This window comes from Tachyglossus aculeatus, chromosome 6 (genome assembly GCF_015852505.1).
Source record: "Tachyglossus aculeatus isolate mTacAcu1 chromosome 6, mTacAcu1.pri, whole genome shotgun sequence".
In the NCBI taxonomy this organism is placed as follows: Eukaryota; Metazoa; Chordata; class Mammalia; order Monotremata; family Tachyglossidae; genus Tachyglossus; species Tachyglossus aculeatus.
In genome coordinates, this window is record NC_052071.1 from 54486987 (window position 1) to 54503882 (window position 16896).

General features: G+C 42.5%; 1 protein-coding gene across 2 annotated transcripts in view; it reads right to left on the reverse strand.

Moving 5' to 3' along the window:
• The window catches only part of PCDH11X (protocadherin 11 X-linked), a 1230124-nt gene that overhangs the window by 534552 nt on the left and 678676 nt on the right, over positions 1-16896 (reverse strand). The window lies entirely within an intron of this gene.

The following is a 16896-nucleotide window of genomic DNA, read 5'->3' on the forward strand; positions in this document are numbered from 1 at the left end:
CGGCTCCGCCACTTGTCATCCGTGTGACTTTGGGCAAGTCACTTCAGTTCTCTGGGCCTCAGTTACCCTATCTGTAAAATGTGGATTAATGGGACAACCTGATCACCTTGTAACCTCCCCAGCGCTTAGAACAGTGCTTTGCACAGAGTAAGTGCTTAACAAATACCATCATTATTACTATTATTATTATTATGGAACCTTTTACTCCTCACATGCCTCCCCTTCCTAAACCACCGTCACGAGATTTTCCAGTTAGAATAACAGATCCCTGAGTTTGACAACTCCCAGAGAGCAGCAATCAATTGTTGGTATTGACTGCTGACTCTTTGCTGAGCACTGTACTGAGCACTTGGGAAAGTACAGTAGAGTCGCACATAATAATAATAATAATAATGAATAATGATGGCATTTATTAAGCACTTACTATGTGCAAAGCACTGTTCTAAGCGCTGGGGAGAATACAAGGTGATCAGGTTGTCCCACCAGGGGCTCACAGTCTTAATCCCCATTTTACAGATGAGGGAACTGAGGCCCAGAGAAGTTAAGTGACTTGCCCAAAGTCACACAGCTGACAATTGGTGGAGTTAGGATTTGACCCCATGACCACTGACTCCAAAGCCCGGGTTCTTTCCACTGAGCCACGCTGCTTCTCTAATAATGAATAATAATAATGAATAATAATAATAATCTAATAATGATGGCATTTATTAAGTGCTTACTAAGTGCAAAGCATCGTTCTATGCACTGGAGCACTGAATAGGCTTGGGTGGGGGGGTGAGGCAGGCTCAGGATGTTGGGAACAGTCGAGCACACAGGAAACTATGTATTCCCTTTCAATGACCTCATTCCTCCCTCTCAGGGACTCCTCATCCAGTGATTTTAACAAGCGTGGCATACATAGAGGATAAAGCAGGAATCTGGGAGTCAGAAGGTCAGGGGTCCTAATCCCGGCTCTGTCACTTGTCTACTGTGTGACCTGGGACAGGTCACTTCATTTCTCTGTGCCTCAGTTACCTCCTCTGTAAAATGGGGATTGAGACTGTGAGCCCCATGTGGGACAGGGACTGTGTCCATCCCAATTTGCTTGTATCTACCCAAGTTTAGTACAGTGCCTAGCATACAGTAAGCACTTAAGAAATACCATAATTATTATTATTAATTATTATTATTATTATTAACTCCTCAGCTCCTTTCACTAAGCCACTCTTCAGCCCATGTTTGCCCCATCCCCTCAGCCTTCAATACCTTTGGTGCTCTTATTCTCCGTAGCCTAAAAACTATGTCTTTAGAGAATAAATAGGCTGTGAGCCCACTGTTGGGTAGGGACTGTCTCTATATGTTGCCAATTTGTACTTCCCAAGCGCTTAGTACAGTGCTCTGCACATAGTAAGCGCTCAATAAATACGATTGATGAATAACAGTAAGGCCTTCAAAATATACAATATGAAAGCACTATTCTTCCATGCTCCTGTTGCACTTTGCTTAATAGTAGGATGGCGGGATTGCTGATTGCTAAATCTATTAAGATTGACAATGAAGGGAACATTAGTTGAATATATCACCCAACATGAACTTTCTATTATTAATATTTTTCATTGTTATCAATATTTATTGAACAGTTGCTGTGTACAGAACACTGTACTAGATATTTGGGAACATCCAGAGAAGCAGCATGGCTCAATGGAAAGAGCACGGGATTGGGAGTCAGAGGTCATGGGTTTTAATCCTGGCTCCACCACTTGTCGGCTGTGTGACTTTGGGCAAGCCACTTCACTTCTCTGGGCCTCAGTTCTCTCATCTGTAAAATGGGGATTAAGACTGTGAGCCCCATGTGAGACAACCTGGTTTACCTTATATACCCCCCAGCACTTAGAACAGTGCTTGGCACACAGTAAACACTTAACAAATACCACAATTATTATTATTAATAACCAGAAATTGAGGAGCACCTTGTCTTTGGCCTTCCATTAAATTGTAAGCTTACTGAGGGCAGGGATAGTATGCATTCGGCCCTTAAAGAGGGGGAAAGCTAATTGAATTTTCAATTCCTCCCTCAGGAGACGGATGAAATTGTAAAATTGTGATTTGCATATGACAATTAAGTTCTACTGAAGCTGTGTCTGAGGACAAAGGTAATGCGTCAGAACACACACACACATACACACAAAATAAAGAAGCAAATCCAACACACTACCGGATAAAGGATTTAAAGAATTCTGGTTCCCAGAACTGGGTTCCAAACATCAAACTATATGAGCATCTTAATCTAAACTCCTACTCTCGCAAACTCATCACTTAGTTTATATGGTCTGTCTGAAGACAAAATCAGACCTACCTGACTGTGGTTTTCAGGTTTGAATTCTTCACAATATGTTGAAGATACTCCTAAAGAAAAGCTCTTAACTTAAATAACTGTTTTGTGGAATCTCAAATCTTGGAACACAGTCTTTTCTAGTAGCTAGTCTATTTCATTCCCAGTTGGAGTGGCAAAGGAAAGCGAGAGACGGTAATCTATAATTGCATGGCAATAGCTGCCTTCGGATTTTATCTCCAGATTACATTCACTAAAATACACTAACGAGGTCCTTTGTAGGCACGGGGAAAAAAGAACACTTTCCACCCAAGTGCTATTCACACTGTTGTCAACTCAATTTACCACCTCCATCTTTTCCCTCAAGCCCAGTGAAAAGAAACACTGAGTTCCACAGATGCCCTTCGATAATATGAGTCGCCGGGAGATTTATACTTGTGCATAATACGTCGGTCATGACCGTCACCACTCTGGAAGTGCCAATTTACACTAAAATATGGGGAACTGCAGATTGAGCCTGCTGTCATTCCTATTGTGTGCTAGAATACTTTTGCTATTTGCTGTTTCTTGAGAGAAAAATATTTTGCAACCAACGGGCTCATGGAAGTGGTGTGAACGATTCAAGGCTCTACACCAATTCAACCCATTTTACAAATCAGCCGTCTTCAACTGCTATTCTCCAGCTGGCTCTCTCTGTTCCTCCCAAACTAATCTTTTAGCTGTACCTCCCTCCTAACTCTTCTGCTTCCATAATAATAATAATAATTCTGTTATTTGTTAAGTGCTTACTATGTGCCAGGCTCTGTACTAAGTGCTGGGGTGGACACAAGCAAATCAAGTTGGACAAAGTCCCTGTCCCGTGTGGGGCTCATAGTCTCAATCCCCATTTTATAGACGAGGTAAATGAGGCACAGAGAAGTGAAATGACTTGCCCAAAGTCACATGAGAAGCAGCATGGCTCAGTGGAAAGAGCCCAGGCTTTGGAGTCAGAGGTCATGGGTTCAAATCCCAACTCTGCCAATTGTCAGCTGTGTGACTCTGGGCAACTCACTTAACTTCTCTAGGCCTCAGTTACCTCATCTGCAAAATGGAGATTAAAACTGTGAGCCCCCGTGGGACACCCTGATCACACTGTAACCTCCCCAGTACTTAAAACAGTGCTTTGCACATAGTAAGTGCTTAATAAATGCCATCGTTATAGCAGACAAATGGCAGAGGCAGAATTATAACCCATGACCTTCTTACTCCCAGGACCGTGCTCTATTTGCTACACCATGCTGCTTCTCCATCCTTTCACACATCCACCAGCCTGGAAATCACCTCCCTACTAATCCCACAAACCATAGCTTTTCCCAGTTTCAAAGTCCCCCTAAAATCCAGCTTCTTTCAAAAGGCCTATCCCAATTATGTCCTCAAATCCCAAGTCACAACTCATCAAGCCACCTCCCGCACTCACCTATTTATTTATGCCCTCCCTCCGCACTTATGTCTGTGTGTGTGTCTGGATAATCGCAATCAAACTGTTTATTCAGGTTACCCCATTTGTAAATTACTTTAAGGCTGTCTTCCCTATTTGAATATAAACTGTGGTGAGCCCGCAACAAGTTGCCCTGTTAGAGACCGTCTAAGCAACCACAAGGATCAGATTTTGCAAAGGCACTGAGGGGCTCTACCTGAGACAGGTGATTGTGGGGTCTGCGGGTCTGTGGGGGTGAAGCACGGAGGGAAGCGGGGCTTTCTCTCCCTGTTCTACCCGGTAACGGGCCTGGACCAATTGATGACTGCCACATAGAGTCACAGCTGCCATGCCTACGACAGATAAAAGGCGGTTGCTTTGAAACACCTGCAGCAGAAAAACTGCACTTGGGAGCAGAAAGAAGAAGCATTGGCAGAACGGGCTTATTTGACCACAGACTCATATTGGACCCTTGGTGGAGTGGAGTGAGCGGGAGTGTGTGTATGTCTCACTCCCTTGAACGTTGGTAAACTAAGTATATTTCCACGGTAACCTTGGTGATCAGAGGTGTGGTTTAAGCAAAACTCCTCACTGTTGGCTTCAAAGTTCTCCATCACCTTGGCCCCTCCTATCTCACCTCCCTTCTTACCTGCTACATCCCAGACCACCCATTCCACTCCTCTGCCGCTAACCGCCTCACCGGGCCTCATCCCGTCATCGACCCCTGGTCCACATCCTACCTCTGGTCCGGAATGCCCTCCCTCCTCACATCCGCCAAACTAGCTCTCTTCCCCCCTTCAAAGCCCCACTGAGAACTCACCTCCTCCAGGAGGCTTCCCTGACTGAGATCCCCTTTTCTTCTCCTCCTCCTCCCCTCCCCATCACCCCTACTCCCTCCCTCTGCTCCACTCCCTTCCCCACCCCACAACATTTGTGTATATTTGTACATATTATTTTATTTATTTTATTAATGATGTGTATTTATCTATAATTCTATTTATTTTGCTGCTATTCATGCCTGTCTACTTGTATTGTTGTTGTCTCCCCCTTCTAGACTGTGACCCCATTGCAAGGTAGGGATTGTCTCTATCTGTTACTGAATTGTACTTTCCAAGAGTTTAGTACAGTGTTCTGCACACAGTAAGCACTCAATGAATACCATTTAATGAATGAATGATTGAATGAACTCTACTACATGTCACCCGAGGCTCCCCCAGCCTAGGAGGGTAATGGTTGGTACGAACAGGGGGCTTATGACATAAATTCCCCGTGGGCAAGGAATATGTACTTTTCTGTGTGCAATCTCAAACACTGGGAGAACCACAAACGACATTTGCCCTAATGGTCAATCAATCAGTGGGTGAATCAATCCTATTTATTGAGTTCTTACTGTGTGCGTAACACCGTACTAAGCATTTGCGAGAGTGCAAGGTAACAGAGTTGGTAGACACATTCCCTGCCCACAGGTTCACAGTCCAGAGAGAGAGATTGACATTAATATACAGAAATAAATGACAGATATGTACAGAAGTGCTGTGGGGCTGAGGGAGGGGTGAATAAAGGGAGCAAATCAGGGTGAGGCAGAAGGGAGTGGGAAAAGAGGAAAAGAGGAGTTGATCAGAAAAGCCTCTTGGACGAGATATGTGCCTTCAATAAGGCTATGAGGGTGGCGAGACTAATTGCCTGCTGCATATGGCTGGACTTTTTTATTTTTAAAGTAACCTATTGTTCAATGAAGCTCTCTTGATTTCTACTACCGCGCACCAATTTATCACATCCTATGGCCATTACAGCCTTTCTGCTTTCTTGACCCTCCAGAGCCCTGCCTGGGGGACACGGTTGTAGTCACGGCCTTGGTCTGTCTTCTGCTCTACTCTCTTTCTACCCTCCTGATGCTGGGAACGAAAGCTCTTTAGAACTGACTCCTTGTGATAAGCTCACAGCTTCTTGCTTAAGCCGATGGGAAGCCGGGCCAACGGAGAGGGCTTTGAAGATCGGTTCTGAGGATTTCTGGTGAAAATCTTTGTAGTGGCTCTCTCTACGTGTATTCAGAGTTAAATCCTGCATCCCGTTGTGAGTGTGGTTAATCACCATTAATCACTGAGCCCTTGACAGCTGGAGGAATGGAATTCTGGGTGGGGTTTTTAGATCTTCAGCTGTCCATGATCCTTGGAAATACAGGATGACTGGAACTGATTCTGTTTTCTGGGTATATAGAGAAGCGGCCTAGCCTGGAGTGAGGGACAGAGACAGTGTCCAACCTGATCTGCTTGTATCGAGAAGCAGTGTGGCTCAGTGGAAAGAGCCCCGGCTTTGGAGTCAGAGGTCATGGGTTCAAATCCTGGTTCTGACAACTGTCAGCTGTGTGACTTTGGGCAAGTCACTTTACTTCTCTGTGCCTCAGTTACCTCATCTGTAAAATGGGGATTAAAACTGTGAGCCCCCCATAGAACAACCTGTTCACCTTGTAACCTCCTCAGCTCTTAGAACAGTGCTTTGCACATAGTAAGCGCTTAACAAATTCCATTATTATTATTATTATCCACCCTAGCACACAGTATAGTGCCTGGCTCAGAGGAAGCACTTAAAAATACCATAATTGATATTCACCCCATTCTCAAAGCCACAGCATTTATGTACATGTCTTTATACATTATATATCATTTGTTTATATTAATGTCTCTCTCCCCATCTAGGCTGTAAGCTCATTGTGGGCAGAGACGTGTCTGCTAACTCTGTTGCACTGTACGCTCCCAAGCACTTAGCGCATTGCTCTGCAGATGGTAAGCACTCCATAAATGCCACTGATTGATCACGGAAGAACTTACAATGGGCAAGAGTATACATGCACTCATACTCACATACTGCACCCTAGTTCTTGCTTACTAAGCTAGAACTGAGTTTTCTTAAGAGCCGCCTTAGTTACTAAAAACACATTCTGCTTTTGATATCGGTCGCCAGGTAGCAGCTCAGGGCCATTAATATAATTTAACCCCAAAGATGAGAAGGTGATGACAAGATTTAACAGGGAAATCTCATATGGGAACATGATCTGTTATCTCATTATGCCAAAAGACGCAGGCGAGAAGCAGCATTTGCTGTGAGAGTGACACCAACCCAGTCTCTTTGAACAATCTTTTCACTGGTCCCCTGATTGAAATGCTTTCCAACATGATATTCCCCTGAAACCCAAAGGAAGGAATTAAACTCAAACCAGGTGAAATCAAACTGGGTTTTCCCTCCATTTCCGTTGGATTATTACATTTCAGCGGCGTTATGGGTTTGGCAGGGTACAAATCCATTTAAGCATTCCTGATAGGCAAAGGAAATGACCGGAACAGTTGTTGAGTTGAGGGTGTGTCGCAATGCAAATTCTGCACAGAGCTCAGAGTATCAGATTCTAGCAGAGCAGTTGTTAAAATGGTTCCAGGCAAGAACAGGCACGGATTCCAAATTAGGTGCCAGAGTTCAGATGGCACCAGAGGATTGGAAACACCAACGGCCAGAAATTTCTTGAAAGACCATGGATTCTAGCCAACGTGGCAATAAAAGCGGTGTATATGCAAGGGCTGAAAGTGCAAACAGAATTATCCCACCAGTAAAACTGGGTATGTGAAGATCATATAACTGAAATACATTAAAACATTCCATTCTCTTTATTCCCTTTCCTGCCCGTTCTTTGAAATACTTTGAAACACTATTAAAAAGTTGCTCAAATCATTCCTCATTTAACACGCTGTTCCCCCCCAACATTATGAATGGCATGACAGTAGCTATTAATGATTTTATTTAGTAATATCCTCAACAACACATAACACTGGGAGGGAAAACATCTGCTTCCCATTGATAGAATGGCTGTGCTTTTCATTGCCACAGGGTGGGACAGAATGGGGGATAGAAGGGATTTTCAACATCGATGCTGCCTATTTTAGAGTTGGCTGTCAGGGACAGAGAAAAGGAAACATGAAGGCCCTGCTTCATCCTGGCTCAGATCCTCTTCCATATGCTCTCGCTGCAGCTAGTGTTTCTTTTTTGTTGTTGTTTTTTTAATGTCAAGATTAAAAGCAGTGTGGCCCAGTGGAGAGAGCAGGGCCTTGGGAGTCAGAGGTCATGGGTTCTAATCCCAGCTCCGCCACATGTCTGCTGTGTGACCTTGGGCAAGTCACTTCACTTCTCTGAGCCTCAGTTACCTCATCCGTAAAACGGGGATTAAGATTGTGAGCCCCATGTGGGACAACCTGATCACCTTGTATCCCCCCAGCGCTTAGAACAGTGCTTGGCACATAGTAAGCACTTAACAAATGCCATCATTATTATTATTATTAAAAGGAAATCTCAAAAGTAATACAAGTACATATATCAACACTTTTCACTTCACATATATATGTGTATCTGTATGTGTGTGAGATATGTGAGAATCCCGGCTCTGCCACTTGTCAGCTGTGTGACTTTGGGCAAGTCACTTAACTTCTCTGGGCCTCGGTTACCTCATCTGTAAAATGGTTACTAAGACTGTGAGCCCCACGTGGGACAACCTGATAACCTTGTATCTACCCCAGCGCTTAGAACAGTGCTTTGCACATAGTAAGTGCTTAACAAATACCTATATATATATATATATATATATACATATATATACATATATATATATATATATATATACATATATATATATATATAGTATTTAGTAGGATATGTAAAAAGAATGGATGGTGGTAGGATACCTAAATAGCTGCTGTATAATCTGAAATGGAGGAAACAAACACAGAGGACAAGTGCCGAAATACCCCTAGAGATAATCTCCACATGCACACAACTTGGAAAGGACTGTCAGTTACACATTAGTGTCACTAGCTATGGTCTTTCAATCAAGCAGTGTACAAAATCCCTGCTCACAAAGAGCTAACAGTTCACAAGGAGAGAAAGATATTAAAATAGATAGGAATGGGGGAAATTAAGTATAAGATTATTTAAATGAGTATTGTGGAACTAGGGTATGTACTAAAGTGCTTCAAAGGTAAAAGCTAAGTTCAGAGTCAATGCAGAAGGGAGGGTAGATAAAATAAATGAAGGGCTTAGTTGGGAAGACCTTTCGGAAGAAGTCTGATTTCAGGAGGGCTTTGAAGACGGTGGAATGGTCAACTGTTGAAAATAAAGGGGGCGGAGGGGGATTTCAGGCCTGGAGGAGAAAGTGAGCAAGGGGTCCATAGTTAGACACACACACACACACACACACACACACACACACACACACACACACACACACACGTGCGCGCATGGTGGACTTCCATTGATTTCTTGAAATAGCCAGAGATAAGTCTCCACACTTCAGCAGCCTAATCATCAAAGATGATTCCAAATCCTGACTTCACCATTCCTGAGTCTGGTTAGAAATCCCACTTCTAGCTCAGCCTGCTACCGAGAGAAATAGTGCACAATCTGCGGCTTGGATACCACCCTCTGAGGTCCAGATACTCTTCTTATAACATCATCCAGAGCATGCCTCCCTCTTCTCTCTCTTCTCCTTAGTCCGTAAAGCCCAAGTGAGACTGAGACTGGGCCAAATCAGGATGACTATAAGTACCTCAGACCTTACTAAAGTGCGTGGCACATAGAAAATTATTATTATATTAGTATATTTAGTTTTTCCATACACTTGCTGTTACCAAGAACTTATATATTATTCCTCTTTCTTTGTCTGGAGGAATAATACATCCATTAGGGTATAAGTGCTGTGAAAGAAGAGTCCATTTCTTCTTCTGTGCCGTCCCAAGATGCATTTTTACCTCTTTAGGACCAAAACTGGTCAGTGTATTATCAATGTTAATTGAGCATGTATTGTGTACAAAACACTGTGGTTGTCACAAAGAAACACCAGAACACAGTTCCTGACCTTGAACAGCTTGAGAGGAGAAGAAAACGCACTCTGAGTAAAGGGTAAATAGGGCTATAGAAAAGGAATCTGCTTTAAAAATGCATTCAGTGCAGTATTATGAAGAACCAAACAAATAATGATAAATATTTATACTTCCCGGACATTGTTAGAGAAATAGATTGATGTAAACCTCTGAAATGTCACTCAGATGAAGACTTTATCTCTATAACCTCTGATTTCTTTTTCTGGGTCTAAACAGAGTCAAAGCAACCTTGAAATACATTTTGAGATAGCTGTGTCTTAATCTTGGCACAAAAGCTAGGTTGTGATGAGAAGATGTACATAATTATTCTTTCATAATGCTTAATACAGTGCTCTGCACCAGTAAATGCTTTAGAAATACTATTATCACTAGTACTCTTAGTTATGGGATTTGCTAAGTGCTTACTATGGTCAAGCATTGTGTTTGGGGCATTAGAATAATAAACAATGATCTCATGAGACATAATCCTTGCCCCATAATGGGCTCAAAACCTAAGAGATACAGAGAGGAGGGAATCATACTCCCCATTTTACAGAGCAGAAATGTTCACACAGAGGCTGACTTAGTCAAAGTTACAGAATAGGTCAGCGGCAGAGTTGGGGTTAGAACTCAGATTGAATAAGAGTCATCAGACATCACTTCATTTTGGTCAGATATTGTCAAAATTTGCAGAATTTGGAGCAGAACGAAAAAAATCAGAGTTAGTGTTCATGAAACCTTCTATTACAATATTTAAAGAATAGTGCTCAAGTATCTAATTCCCCAAAGAAGAGTTTTCAGTGGGGAAAACATCTGATTTTAATTATTTGAGGCTTAGAACACAACCTAAAGAGGTGACCAGAGTGAGGACCAGCCTGTTTTATATTAATATGGTTCACTTTTGGAAGGCATAGTAGAAGAGAAGAATACTCAGAGAGAAAGTTTTATTATAATGAGTATACCCCTCTGAAGACAGATAGCAAAACAGGATCTGAACTGCATATACAAAATAGGAAGAATTCAAATACCTTGCAGGTACGAAACATTAATATCTTTCTTTTGAAAAAATTGGATGGGCTAATTTTCAGAGTGGCTTTAACAATAACCCACTTGCTTTTCTAAGTATCTTAGTTGGAAAGACCAAGGGCCTGAAAGTATGAGAATCTGGGTATTAAAATCCAACTATGCCAACTGTTAGTTGTCTGGCCTTAGGAGAGTCACTTTTCTCCTCTCATCCTCTGTTCCCTCATCAAGTGAAATGGACATTTAATACTTGTTTTCCCTCCTACTTCGACTGTAAGCCCCACATGGGACAGGAGATGCATGCTATTCAATTACCTTGTATCTACCCCAGTACTTGACACAGTGTTTGGAACATAGTAAGACCTTTTAAGAATAATAATAATAATAATAATGATGGTATTTGTTAAGCGCTTACTATGTGCCAAGCACTGTTCTAAGAGCTGGGAGGATACAAGGTGATGAGGTTGTCCCACGTGGGGCTCACAATCTTAATCCCCATTTGACAGATGAGGTAACTGAGGCGCAGAGAAGTGAAGTGACTTGCCCAAAGTCACACAGCTAACAATTGGCAGAGCCAGGATTTGAACCCATGACTTCTGACTCCAAAGCTCGGGCTCTTTCCATGGAGCCACGCTGCTTCTCCAAAGAAACTACAGTTGTTATAACTGTAATAACTGGCTCACTTTAACCCAGTCACCAAGATGGGTCATCATGAGTAGGATTTCTGCCAGAGCTTCCTCAATTTCCAGAAAGGCAAAATGAATCTGAATTTGGTGATTTAAATCAATCAAATAATAGCTCACTGAGCACTTACTGTGTGCTGAGGACTGCAATAAGCTCTTGGGAAGGTACAATAAAACAGAATTGGTAGACAGGATCCCTGCAGGGGGGATGGCCATTAAAATAAATTACAGAGAGGGGAAATGGGCAGGTATAAGGATATCCATCAATACATCAATGGCATTTGAGTGCTTACTATGTGCAGAGCACTGTACAATGAACGTGGCTCAGTGGAAAGAGCACAGGCTTTGTAGTCAGAGGCCATGGGTTCAAATCCTGGCTCCGCCACTTGTCAGCTGTGTGACTTTGGGCAACTCACTTAATAATAATAATAGTAATAATAATAATAATGGCATTCATTAAGCACTTACTATGTGCAAAGCACTGTTCTAAGTGCTGGGGAGGTTACAAGGTGATCAGGTTGTCCCACAGGGGGCTCACAGTCTTCATCCCCCTTTTCCAGATGAGGTCACTGAGGCTCAGAGAAGTTAAGTGACTTGCCCAAAGTCACACAGCTGACTATTGGCGGAGTCGGAATTTGAACCCATGACCTGTGACTCCAACGCCCGTGCTCTTTCCACTGAGCCATGCTCCTTCTCACAACTTCTCTATGCCTCAGTTGCCTCATCTGTAAAATGAGGATTAAGACTGCGAGCCCCATGTGGGACAACCTGATCACCTTGTATCCTCCCCAGTGCTTATTACAGTGCTTTGCACATAGTAAGAACTTAATAAATGCCATCATTATTATAAGTGGTGTAGGGCAGGAAATGGGGGTTGAATAACACTAATGGATACAGAACCAGGAACATAGTTGACTCGAAGGTAGGGCAAATAAGAGTTTAGTTAGTGTTTTTTTTTTTTCATTCATTCATTCAATCGTATTAAATGCTTACTCTGTGAAAAGCTTTTTTCCAACATGACTATGAGATGAATAACTAGTCAAAAAGCACTCTTTGAGGAAGCCAAGAGGAAAAGAGAAGGAAAGAAAATAAAGAGGTCTGTTCAAATTTTGATCAAGTTTGTCTTTGATTTGTTTGTTGTTATCCATTGAGTTAGAAGAACTAAGTGTGAACTCAGAGGTACAGTACGAAGTTGCTGAAAAGACGTTAAAGTATACTCCAGAATACACTGTCCCTGGAAAGGACATGCCAATGAAACTAACACAGAAATATTTCCCTGTAGCTGCTAAAGTAAGAACAATTTTGCTACCATTACAATGTGGATACTGAAGAAAGGAAATTGGCAGAATGGGAGAAAAATGATGTCTATAATTGCCCCAGTCTTAGCTTAAAATATAGCTTGGGTCAAAATATCCCACTCTAACTCTGTGAGCTCTCTCTCTCCCTCCCTCTCTCCTACTCCCCCACTCCCCAAAAAATCTCAGCTAAAATACACTTCCAAAATGGACATTTAAAATGAGACTTTAGCAAATTATTTGATTTTCATGTCTCTATTTTGCTTCAACAATGCAATTTAAGGAAAGAAGGGCATTTTCAGAGAGGGAAACTTTTTACAACCTCTCGCACTATAAGAAGACAAAACTGGTAGTTAAGGGAGGATGGAAAAAAAAAGAGGCAAAGTGGGGTATCTAGCAGGCCAGAGCAAAGTGTGCACTTTAACATATGTTCCCTGAAACAGCCACATGGTCTCCCACGCCTTCATGTTGGACAAGAACATGCAGACTGCTCTAGCGACAGCTGTTTTGGAAGAGAGGCCACGGGCATGCAATGACTTTTACGTTCACAGCTACTACAGCTCCCATTCCTGTTACCCACTTGCCTAGATGGAGAGAAGTCACTTCGGAAAATTCACCCCAGGCAAACACAGAAGAAATAAGAAATATGTTCTGCTGAGAAACTCAGTCAGCTCAGCTCCTGCCACCTTGAGTTTTACAATTTGGTGAACATACTCTTTAACAAGGTTGGCCATTTAGTCAGGAGCCTGAGGCCAATTTAGGCTCAGGTTTGCGAAGGGGAAAAAAAAAAAGTCTATTTGCAGAGCAGAAACTTCCCCTCACAGGGTTTTCAGTGAATATTAACTAAGATGAGGCAACTTTCTGAATCTAAGATCCACTTTCTGTAGCAGTAAAATGGAAGGGAAAGGATAATTGGACAGAAAGAATTGGTACAACTCTTTGAAGTTTTTTTTAAAAAGTTACAATATAGCTTAATAGAGCATGTATAATATAGCAATCAAACAATGTTATTTATTGAAGGCTTACTATGCAGAGCACTTTAGTAAGTACTTGGAGAGTTCAACTGAGTTGGTACATGCCTTGCAATGAGTTTACAATAAAGTGGAAGAGATATGCATTATAATGAATTACAGATATGGGAAGTACAAGATATTGACCTAAGAGCTATGGGACTAGGAATGGAATGAGGATTAAAATTATTCAGGAGTATAGACCCAAATACACAGGTGACACAGAAGGAGGCAAACAGCGTGGGGAAATGTGTGATAATATATAATGTTACTTGTAGACATCACCATGCATACATTGCTACTCGTCAATCCATAACTACTAGTAACAGCCTAAATTTCTTAAAGTACTTTCACATCTACTATCTCACTTTCTCCTCTTAAGAGCAAGGATGATGGTTCCATTTAACGGAGCAGAAAAGTGATGCACAGAGATTAGTTAAATCACATCCTAAAATCATTCAATCAATCAATCAATCGTATTTATTGAGTGCTTACTGTGTGCAGAGCACTGTACTAAGCGCTTGGGAAGTACAAATTGGCAACATATAGAGACAGTCCCTACCCAACAGTGGGCTCACAGTCTAAAAGGGGGAGACAGAGAACAAAACCAAACATACTAACAAAATAAAATAGAATAGATATGTACAAGTAAAATAAATAAATAAATAAATAGAGTAATAAATAATAGTAATAAAAGATAATGACAAATCAGGGGCAACATGACACCAGACGTCTGGGCTCCTGTGTTCAATCGGATTTATTAAAGGCTTTTGGTGTGCAGAGCACTGTATTCTGCCAGCTGTACAATCAGAACTGTTGATTTTTTCATTCAATTATATAATTGGCTAGTATAAACCCAAAAAGGTCAAAAATGGAGTCAGCTTTGGGAAGACCTACAGTTGTTGAGTTGTTAGAGAAGGAACTTGGGCCGAAGAGACAGAAGAACCTGTGTTTTAATCCAAGTTCCGCCACTTGTCTGCTGTGTGACCTTGGGCAAGTCACTGTGAGCCCGTTGTTGGGTAGGAATTGTATCTATCTGTTGTCAAATTGTACTTTCCAAGCCTCAGTTACCTCATCTGAAAAATGGGGGTTAAGACTGTGAGTCCTATGTGGGACATGGAGTATGTCCAACTTGCTTAGCCTCTATCTAGCCCAGTGCTTAGAATAGTGCCTGGCACGGAGTAGATGCTTAATAAATGCCATTAAAAAAAGGTACTGCTAATTACAAGAGGGAAATGATAACCCAAGAGAATAATCGTGGGATCAAGGACTGGATTTGATTTTTGTATCCTTAAGGGTAAGGAACACATGTTTTCCTTCTTTAGTAATAGAAAAATGTTTTTGTGTTAAAGTGTTTACTATGTAGCAACCACTATACTAAGCACTAGGGTAGATAGAAGAGAATCAGGTCCCACATGGGGCTCACAGCTAAGTAGGAAGGAAAACTGGTAACAAATTTCAATTTTGCTTATGAGGGAATTGAGACACAGAGAAGGTAAGTGATTTGCCTAAGGTCACTCATCAACTAAGTAATGGGCCTACATTAGAACCCATGTCCTCTGACTCCGAGGCCCAAGCTCTTTCCACTAGGCCACACTGTGGTCTCCCCCACAGAGCTTAGTACAGGGCTTTGCACTAAGTACGTGTTGAATACATATCACTGATTGGTTAGCGACGGGATCACTAGGGATGTGAGAGGTTGGAGGAGAAGGGAGGCATGGAATAAACGGAGTTCTAGGAGGAGGGTGTCATTAGGGTGGCTAGACTGTTCTGAGGGATGGGAGGCTTGGGACACTGATTCTGTCGGGCTAAAAGCTTAACGGCGCAAAAGGATTCAGCTAAATGGAAAACCAGTTCTTATTAGTAAATATGGGACTGAGATGGATCTATGGGGTGGGATGAGAAACAGCAAGAGAAGCAGCATGGCTCAGTGGAAAGACCATGGGCTTTGGAGTCGGAGATCATGGGTTCAAATCCCAGCTCCGTCAATTGTCAGCTGTGTTTCTTTGGGCAAGTCTCTTAACTTCTCTGGGCCTCAGTTACCTCATCTGTAAAATGGGGATTAAGACTGTGAGCCCCCCGTGGGACAACCTGATCACCTTGTAACCTCCCCAGCGCTTAGAACAGTGCTTTACACGTGGTAAGTGCTTAATAAATGCCATTATTATTATTCTTATTATTATGAGATGGACTGACATGGAGAAGGTGGTCTGAGCTGTGGGGATTGCACCAGAACCGGGGGTGTGGGTTAGAGGTCAGACTGGGTGGTGGTGTTGCTGAATTGTATTTTCCAAGCTCTTAGTATAGCGCTCTACACACAGTAAGTGCTCAATAAATCTGATTGAATGACTGAATGAAGGGCAGATGGGAAACACGTGGGACAGTCGACCAAGGCTGAGGGCAAGGCTTGGGTAAATGGTACAAATTATTGGGGCAGGAGTGTGATGAGAGAGCATTTCCTGAAGTGGCACATTGCTTCCAGGCTCTGGAAAAACAGCTCGCCAGATTTTGAATGGAAATCTACTCTTCCCTCCCAACATTCAAATTCCCTTTCTCACCCTCTGCCCCTCCCAACCCCAGTGTCCCCACTTCCCCACCTGATCCCTCACTCTCTGCATTTCTTCTCCCCCTTCCCTGTGCTGTTTTTCTAAAACTGTTTTAATAATGATGATAATAATAATAATAATAATGGTATTTGTTATTAAGTGTTACTATGATTCAGGCATAGTCCTAAGCACTGGGGTGGATACAAACTGAGTTGAAGATGGTCTCTGTCCCACGTGGCGCTCACAGTCTTAATCTCCATTTTACAGATGAGGGAACTGAGGCACAGAGAAGTTAAGCGACTTGCCCAAGGTCACACAGCTGACAAGTGGTGGAATTGGAATTAGAACCATGACGGGACTTCCGGGCCCATAATCTATCTACTACAGCATGTTGCTTCCTCTGTTTATCCATTCATTCATTTGTGTTTATTGAGTGCTTACTGTGTTTCTCTCCCTGTTCCCTCACTCTGTCCAATCTACTGAGAAGCAGCATGGCTCAGTGGAAAGAGCCCGGGCTTTGGAGTCGGAGGTCATGGGTTCAAATCCCGGCTTCACCAATCGTCAGCTGTGTGACTTTGGGCAAGTCACTTCACTTCTCTGGGCCTCAGTTACCTCATCTGTAAAAAGGGGATTAAGACTGTGAGCCCCCCGTGGGACAACCTGATCACCTTGTAG